Source organism: Notothenia rossii (assembly GCF_949606895.1).
Source record: "Notothenia rossii genome assembly, chromosome: 5".
Classification (NCBI taxonomy): Eukaryota; Metazoa; Chordata; class Actinopteri; order Perciformes; family Nototheniidae; genus Notothenia; species Notothenia rossii.
Window position 1 is genome coordinate 62,858,124 of NC_136903.1, and position 9,892 is coordinate 62,868,015.

Here is a 9,892-nt window from a genome sequence, read left to right on the forward strand (position 1 = left end):
ACATATGAGACAACTGAGGTGTGAGGGTAGCAAGGGATATGTTTCTGATAAGTGTGCACATGATTTAGGTGTCCGGAACCTATGACAAGAATTGAAAATCAACATAAGAGTCTGGGACCTATGTTAAGAATTGAACATAAACATAAGAGTTTGGTACCTATGTTAAAAAAATTCAACATAAGAGTCTGGGACCTGTGTTAACAATTAGTGATCAACATAAGAGTCTGGGACCTATGTTAAGAATTAAAGATAAGAGTCTGGGACCTTATAGAATTAAAGATAAGAGTCTGGGACATAATCAGAAAAGAGATTAAATCCTCCGCCGTGAGGCTCCACCGCCGTGTGGAGGCTGTGGGTGGGGGAAACGAAGAATAGGGCAAGTGATTGGATCTAAAGTAAGATTTTATAGTAAGTGAAGACTTTTTACGGAGAGCCCGTCAAGGCATAGGTTTAAAAGGGTGATTACGTTAGGTGAGTGACGACAGCTTAATTGCCTCATTCCTTCCTATTGACTTACTATATTATCCTAAAATGATGGCAGGGACAGCTCAGGGCATTTCAACAGAAAATATAGCATTTAGTTGCTAAAAATACTTTTTCAGTGATGCAAACACAGGTATGGTGAAAAAAGAGAGAACTATTCGAAGCAGAAGAAAAACAGCGTAATATACCATCTGTCAAAGGCCTGTGCTATAATGCTTCAATTAACTAGCTATTCTTTATAATATACTCAGATCAATAGGAGACAGAGATGTTAAGTTATAAATCAAGGGTTTTTATTATTATTTACAGCAGGGGTGGGGAACCTTTTTCATTTAAATTTTTACAACATCCTCCGAGGGTCGTACAAATGATTGAACTCAACCTCTGTTTAAAAAAACTAAAATCAAAGCCAATCCATTTGGCCTTTCTTTCATGCTGTGCAAAGAAAAGGCAGACCTAACCTCCTCTAGGGGGGTCCGGGGGCATGCTCTCCCGGGAAGATTTTTTTTTAAAATATTGAAGTTAAAAGCATCTATCTGGTGCACTTTGGGAGCAACATGAGGAGATCTATGGATACATCTTTCAACACCCATTTGAAACAGAACTGAAAGCAGATTTTTCTTTTTGGATATTTTACAAATCACTCCCTTTTTAAAACTCTATTCTTGTTATTTTTAACAACTTTTTTGTTACTGTCATATAGTATTTTATACCTGTTTTTCATTTAGTCTCTAATGTCTCATTAATAACTATAATGATCATATCAAGGTGTGCCTTAATCTCACTGAGCTGAGGTTATTTGAGCCTCTCAGGAGAGAGCTCTCTTCCACCTGGTTGGAGAAAAGCTCTTTAAATTCGTTAGCATAGCTAGCTAACCAGATGCTAATAACAACAGATCGCCACTGTGCTTACAACTAAAGACACAGCCACGCAAAAACTGCGGCATGTGTACGGCTCCTTATGGGTAATGCAATATTTGAAGAGCTGGAGTGGCGTTCCGGTGCTCTCCGTCTGCACTCTAGTCTAGTCTACACTCCTTTCAGACGAGACATAACCACGTGAAGACATGGTGAAGACATGGTGAAGACACGTTACGCTCGTGATGTGTTCATGGAACCTGTCCTTGGCCAGGAAAAACAGGCACTCGCTTGTTTAATTATTTTGTGATCTAGATTTCTGCTTCTTTTTTGAAGTGAGAAGTTGTCCGTCAGTCGGACGGACTGACGGACTAACGGACGGACTAACGGACGGACTGACGGACCCCCCCCCCCCCCCCCCCCCCCCAAAACGAAAACACTTCGGTTCTCCACGAATAACACAAGTCACCCAAAGCAGCGTTAAAAAAGCGGGAGGCGCCGAAAAGCGACTAATTTGCATCACTGTTTTTACAGGGAGGCATGTGGTGCAGTGGTTTGTGCGTTGGTGTTGTGATCAGGGTTCAGGTTCAAACCCCACTGATTGCAGTCAGTATGTCGTTGTGTCTCTGGGCAAGACACTTCACCCCAAATTGCTCCTTTGGGGTTGCACAGTATTGAGTATGTAAGTCGCTTTGGATATAAGTGTCTAACAAGCGACATGTAATGTAATACATTGCTAAATTACCAAGAGTTGTTACGTTGTTTTGTTGTAAAAGAACAGAAAAATAGATGAGAAAGTTTGGAAAAAGCTTATGTGAGAATAAAAAAAAAGGGAGTCGAGGTATTGTGGCTGAAGTGAAGCTCATTCCTGGTAGTTTTAGTCAGAACTAGAACCACTGTGTTCCAATTTAGAACTATTACATTTAACACATATTTCTATATTTAAAGCATTACACATAAATAATTTTGATCAGAAGTACAAAAGGGATTATTAATTAATCCATAATAATTTAAAGAATATTTAGAGTGTAAACAGATAGGGAAAAACACATTTTTACACTCAAACAATTTGCATGTCTGGATTATGGACAGGGTATTTAGATCATACGAATAAGTGTTCACTAAAAGTGATAATATTAATAATTATAATAAAAAGAAAACATAGGCCTACTCTTGAGTCAATGTACATTGTTGTGATCTGTTAGTATACTCTCTGCTGGTTTTTACTGTTGTTCTAAGTAACAGTAGGATTTAAAATATTTGAGAATATGTGGGGATTTTCTTCTTGTGTGAAATATATGGAGCTTGAAATATGTAAGTATTTCATTTTATAGGAGAAAATGGTTGACTGAAAGAGTTGTTTTGAGTAAATATGTTACAAATGGTTGAAATATTTTTTTTTAAAAAGAGTTCTGTAATATCATTAGGAGACATTTATTTTGTTGTTAAGATGGCATTTAACAACCAAGACAGATAGTATAATTAGAAAAAGACAGAGCGGAAAGGGTGGGATTTAAAAAAAGACTGAGCGGAAAGGGTGGGATTTATTTAAACTCAGTGTGCTAGAATTTCTATACAGTGTACAGTAGGTAATGCGTCCCGAGACCTGGACTCTCTCTCTCTGCCTGTCAGACGGCTAAGACCCCGACCCGCCTGAGCAAACAAAGACCTAACCCAAGCAGGAGACTGCTGCTTCTCCATCGAACAGACAGAGAACCAGAGCTGAACCAACAACAAGACTGCATCCAGAACTGCATCCAGAACTATCTCCACCTGTGGCATCCAGAACCAAAGCTCCATAAAACAGCAAAGAGACTGTAAAGGAGGAGATGAAATGCAAAGCAGTACAAGAACAGTGGCATGATGGGGGCTGCAGATGAAACTGGGCAGATGGCTGCATTAAAGAGTTACAGCGGATGGATTCAAGAGCTGATGGACAAAGGGGGAGGAGTCAGAATCAGAGGAGTTGGTCGGGCAGAATGCGAGGAGGCCGGGGTCACGGCTCGAGATAATCCAGAGGAGACGGGAAGGGAACCGGAATGAGTGAGTTTGCACATAAACACACTTATTCACAAACGCACATAAAAATAACCAAATTTAAAGCAATTGAATTGACTTGATAAATAAGTAAAGATACAAATATTTATTAACCATGAATTAATCAATTGGTAAATTAAAAATAGCAGTAAAGAGGAAACTATTAAAGTAAAATGAGGACATAATCCTAAACACACTGAAGGTACTGTGGGATAAACGGGGAGACATGATGGAAATATTCACTACACTGTAAGCAGTGGGTGTTTTGGAGTCAAGAGTACAGAGTAGAAAAGATTCTTCAATCTTTTCATTATGTTTACAAATTATTCTTTTAGAGTTTTTATTCATGTGTGAATTTGGTAGAGATTTAATTTGTTACAGTATTAATCTACAGTTTAAAGGGAGAGTTTTAGTAACCACTCAATAAAATCAGACAAATATTTATTTATATAGGTCATGTTGAAGGGAAAGCTAGTTCTAAGCAGTTCAATTTGAGGTATTGGTTTCACCATTGTAGCATATAGGCTACAGGAGAACTTTTTATGGGGAAATAACTGTGGTTTGTCGTCCAAAATGTAGAGTTTAAAATAAAAAAAACAGCTAATTTAATTTTGAAAAAGCAATATAATTGGGAGTAAACAAATGTGGGGCATTGAATCACCCATTGTAAAGGTGCATATTATTGACAACCAATAGGGAGAAGGGGTCACTCAACCCACCCTGCAGTGGTTTTTAAATCTTACTTGCAGTTTCACAGGGAGCGCACAGCACCAGATTATGAGTTTAAAAGACAAGCGTCACCACCTCCTAATGGTCATCCATTTAATTGGTAATGACCTGTCATTTATAGATGTTAAAAAGTAAAAACATACCTACCTTAAGTGATAATTCCTCAATTCAACTACAAACCATTGATGAAATTACTTCTGTTTTTAAATCCTTGATAAAGGAGGGAGTGATTGTTACATGTTGATACACCCAAGGTTCCACGCACTGTTAGGGAGGTTAAACGTTTTTCTTTAAGTAGAGCAGAATTGAAGATAAATTAATATAATGAGTTATGAAATACATGGCAGAGCTTTACAGATCCTAATAATGTTTTGACTCAAGAAAATAATTATATGCACAAGTTTCTGAAATAGATCTATTAGACATTTTAATATAGATTAGGTGTTAATAAACTGCAGTAGTAGTAGTATAAGGAAGTTTATTGGCTAACAAATTTCAGGAAATGTGGGAAACAGCTGTCCCAATGAAAAGTTAGAGATATCTTGAAAATTATAGTTGTAATCGTGGATTAATAAATGATGGAGCTCCATATATGACATATTTTTGTAGACAAAGGATACTGGCCTATGTTGAAATATCAAAGTCTCTGCAGAGCACGACACATGGCCCATAAGACTGAGACCTAATGACCTTTGACCCTGACTGACAGTGTTACTTGGGAAAGGCACTGTCAATGAATGACTCTGGGGTGAACCTGACCAAACTTGACTTTACAACCTGAAAGTGTGAGTGTGAATGTATGTCTGCATGTGATCAGTGTAACTGCATGATTTAAAACAATAACTAACAAGCATGTTTTTGGACTAACACATTATTCTGGGGCTCTGCGGGAAATTAGAGGTTTCCTAAAATTCCACAAAATTGGAAAACCGCACATGTAACCCGTTTCTAATCTACTTGATGATATGTTACTCCAACAGGCAGTGGCAGTTTGCAAAATGTGAAGCTCAAACTAAAATGTGAAGATTCTGTTTCTTTTAGGACTGAAAGATGGAGAGAAAGACTTCTTTTCACTGGAGTGTTTACAGTGGAAAAATAATGGATGTAAATGTGTGATTTTTTTTGGTATTTTCTTATAATCAATGGTTACCTGGAGGTTTTCTTCCCATACATGATTATGTTACACATGAGTTCATGTGTAAAAAGGGGGAGTGTGTGTATAATGTATTATATCAACATGGCTGTAAAATTAAATTCACAATCTACATTTTTCATTTAGGGACTGAAAGAAACCTGCCGCCCCAACTCGGATGTTCAATCTGACCATTGATTGACAGTTTTAGAATGAACCTGCTCCATGTCTATAGGATACTTTTTGATGAATGTTGACATGTTTCTAAATATTGATTGAATTATAACAGGTAACAAAGATGCAGTGGCCAAGGGGCTACTGTGAGAGATGTAAGTCCAGAATGGGAATACCAAAGAAGTTGACCTGTGATGATGAAACAATTTTGTAATGTGGATATTTTAACAGATATTAGAGTAAGTGGGGTTTGAAATGTAGAACGAACATGTTACAGTTAAGTTAAGCTAAAACATAGTAATATAATGAGACAGAATTTAATTTAGACAACATCCTTTCTAGCCTGGTAAATAATTAGAAGTAAAAGCCATAGACTTTATTGTTTGGGTCATTATGGGGATAGAAATTAACACAAGCCTAGTTTCACAAGGGCAATTTAAATTCATAATAGAAAGACATTTGATGACAGTATGTTGGAATTCTGTATTCATTTTCTCAGCTTGATAATATCTAAGCACTGACAGGTAGAAGCAGTATCACCAGGAAATCATTCACTTTGATAGTATCATGATTCTAGTTGTTTTTGAATCCATAACATGAGTGTGTTTCTTTACCAGAAACATTAGCAGTTCATTATTATATTTAGATTTTAAATAGGATTTCAAGGATTTGATTTAAGAATAACACAGATGCTCATCAGAAATTCAGAGCTATTGAAATATGTGATTTAGTTCACCTAAAGATGTTGAAGTTTAATTTTATTGGCACAGTCCAAGTATTAAGACTCTGAAGCTGCACTGGACAATTAGGAGGTATAATTAATTTAGAAAACATTAACAGTAGAAATAATAAGCACACCATTTATAATTTACAGAGATAAGAAAAGAAGTGGTTTAAACAAAAAATTCAGATGAATAGAATTTGAGATTTAAAGCGAAAAGTGTAAATGAAAGAGCATGTGTTTGACATGTGAAAGTATGAAATGGTACTAGAATATCTAATAAACAATCAAAGGGCTGTAACTCAATCTCAAATGAACCATACTCGCAGAACGCCCCACAGACAGCAGAACTAAATGGTCCCAGGAAGGAGTTTTTAAGCTAAAGACAGCATTAGGGTGCCTCCTGATGAGTTTAAAGATAGAAACCATATATCAGCAGGTTTTGAAGTAATATTCCTCTGTCCCACAATCAACAAGGATGTGGATGGGGTGAACTATATCTACTATAACAAGTAGAGATTCATAAATTACACCAGAGACGCAGTAAAAAGAAAAATAGACGTAGATTAGATTCACACCTTAAAAGGTGTGAAAGGAGGGATTTGTGGAGTCTATTTTTATATAACATTACAAGACTGATTCTTATTATTACATTCTATCATTATTGTTATTGTGCTCATGAGATTGCTATGACTAAAGAATAAATAGACACAATCACTAATCCCAGGTTCTGATGGGTTAGATACCAACGAGGGGAATAGTCAGAAGAAAGTTTAGCTTGCAATATTGAAAGTAGCAAGGTTGAGTGCAGAGACTGAGAGAACACAAAGAGGTAGTCAGAACAGCACATCGCACCGGCCTTCACTTTGTATGGGAGCCGCGCTCCCCCGCAAAGCTAGGAAGCAACATTTTGGTTTCCCACTATATCTGAAGAAACGTTAGAGAAAACAAATTAGTATGATGGTGCCAGAGTAGGGAGGGACTTCCACAGGCCGGCCGAATGCTGATTGGAGGATCGTGTTGCCAATAGACTCTGAGTTGGCGCACCAACCAAAGCGAACCAAGTCTAAACCGCGGTATGTCTTCAGCTAGTCTTGTCCAATCATAAATGTACGGGCAACGCCCTGTGTAATAAAATGTATTGTCGCACGAGGTGCCAGGCTCTTGATGGATTTGGTGGTTACAGATTAGAGTTTTGCTGCCTGTGATTCCCAAAGACGTGATGAGTCCTTGGCCAAGTGATATATATATTTTGCTCTCTTTACAATAAATAGTTAAACTTAGAAGTTGTCTGTCTTTCCTGGAATTCTGAACCCAACAATATATATATATGGCAGGGGTCGGCAACCCCTGGCACGCGTGCCATCATTGGCACGCGGCACCGTAACCAGTGGCACACTAGGAATAAGTGGAATAAGAGTGCAACATATTTAAATTGTATTTTCGGATCCTGAAATATATATATATATATATATATATTTCGCTTTCGCTATATATATATATATAAAATATACAGTCTATATGCGAAACCTTCCCTGCCTTGAAGAAGAAGTGATCCTTCGTTGTGAAGAGTCTGCTTTGTGCGCTCCGCACATGGATGTATAAGAACTCCGCACCACAGCAGTACAGCTACTACTGCACACAGGAGCAGTAGCCCCGCTGCGACAGAGTCCAACAGAGAGGCAGGAGCTGCGGGAAAGTAGCCTAGAAGCAGGGTTGGGTTGTAACGGAATACATGTAACGGCGTTACGTAATCAGAATACAAAAATCAAGTCGGCTAACTGTATTCAGCTGGCGTTACATTAGAAAAACGAGTAATCTGATTACAGTTACTTTCGTAAATCTGAAGTGAATACATTTTGGAATATGAATTATTGGTGGAAAAGTTTCCTCTGTGCACACTGCACAGCGCTGCAGCATGTCTGTGAGCGAGAGAGAGATGCAGCGTGTCTGAGGCCCCGCCCCCTCCCGCAGATGAGAGAGAGATCTCTTTTAAAATATTGAAAGTTAGAAACGGAGATGGTTAGATAAAATGTGTAAGATAACGTTTATGTAGCATTTATTTATTTTTGAAATGATGATATTTCATAACGGGATCAAATCAAAGTGAATGGCCTGCTGCTGCTCAATGCATGGGGCAAGTGACTGGAAAAAGTTTTAAAAGTTATTACATCGTTTCAGATAATACATAATAATGATAATTCATTCTATTTAGGGGCGCCTTTCAAAGCACCCAAGGACACCTTACAATTCATAACATATTCCAGTCCGGATAATGTTTTTTATGTGGGGTGCAGATGAGCGGGAGCTGTCCAGAATGACACCAAGATGTTGTGTTTAAGTTCTTGATAAGCCATTAAAACAATAAAATAAGGGTCTCCTGTGCACCAAAACATACCCATCTGTTATGGAAAAAGAAAGTATGCCAAAAGTATTCTAAAAGTAATCTGACACGTAACTGTATTCTGATTACTTTCAGAGCATGTATTCAGTATTCAGTGACTGATTACATTTACAAAGTAACCCTCCCGACCCCCCGGTCAATAACTTCAACATTCTGGGCTATATAAAAGTCGCTGGCCCGCGATAGTGTCTATTGGATACATTTTGGCCCTTGGACACATGTCGTTGGTGATCCTTTCAGCCCAACTGTATACAGTTTTTCTCAGATGCGGAGGGATACTGACTTGTTGTGAAAAGTAACTACAACTCTACCCGTGGTATACGCTCAGTATATCACGGCTAAGAACCAATCAGATTGCTTGATTTGACTTGTCCGTTTTATAAATCTATTTATTTATTAACATATATCATCATTATAGTATTATATACAGTATTTTAAGGACCTGAGAGCCATGTTTTAAAATGATATTAGGACCATGTATCAACAGTTCTCACTTCAATTATTTATTTGGGGGCAATATTGAAGGGGTGAAAATGTGTGCCAGCTTTTGCATTTCTTTGATTGATTAAAAAATATATAATTAATCAAATAAATCCAATTATTATATTTAAGTGATAGTATCCAATTCTTATGACACAGCTGAAATAACTTCATCTATGCCAGGGAGGCAGGTGAGAGGAGACAGATTTCAGAGAATGGTGAAGCGTGCAAACAGCCTATATTTAAAGAACGTGCCAGACGTGGATACAGATCACACTGTGTTTAGCCTCCAGCAGCAGACTGCGGACAGATTAGGGTCAAAGGTCAGCAGGTGGCTGCAGCTCTGCAGGTCCACGGTCAGGTTTTGCAATCAAAAAAGTCTGGGATCTATCAGTCCTTTGCACATTACTTTATTTTGCACACTTCTGCACAATGCAAAACTGCAAATAATTTTTATTTTATATTCACACATACTGCAGATATTTAAAAAACTCACTGTACTGTAGTTATTGTCCGAGGAAAACATCTTTGCAATTTCTATACTTAAATGGTATAACTGGAGATTCTGGGTAATAAATGAAAAAGTCAAGCAAAATTTATTTTTACACAGACACAATTCAAAGTGCAACATAAATGTTTACACAATCATTTCTTTTTGAAGGCACAACGTAACAGTTTGTGATATGTCTTTTAAATTTGCCCAGTGTGTCCGTTTTGAAATGGCGTAATCTTCTGTGTATAAGATCATCAGCTGTTTGAAAATAATAATGGTTTTAACTAGGTGGGATTTTGGATGCAGGTCTTTAATTGTCTTTTGTTGTTATGTGTAAATGAGTATTTATACAGTGTGTGTTACTACTTTTACTCAGTGAATG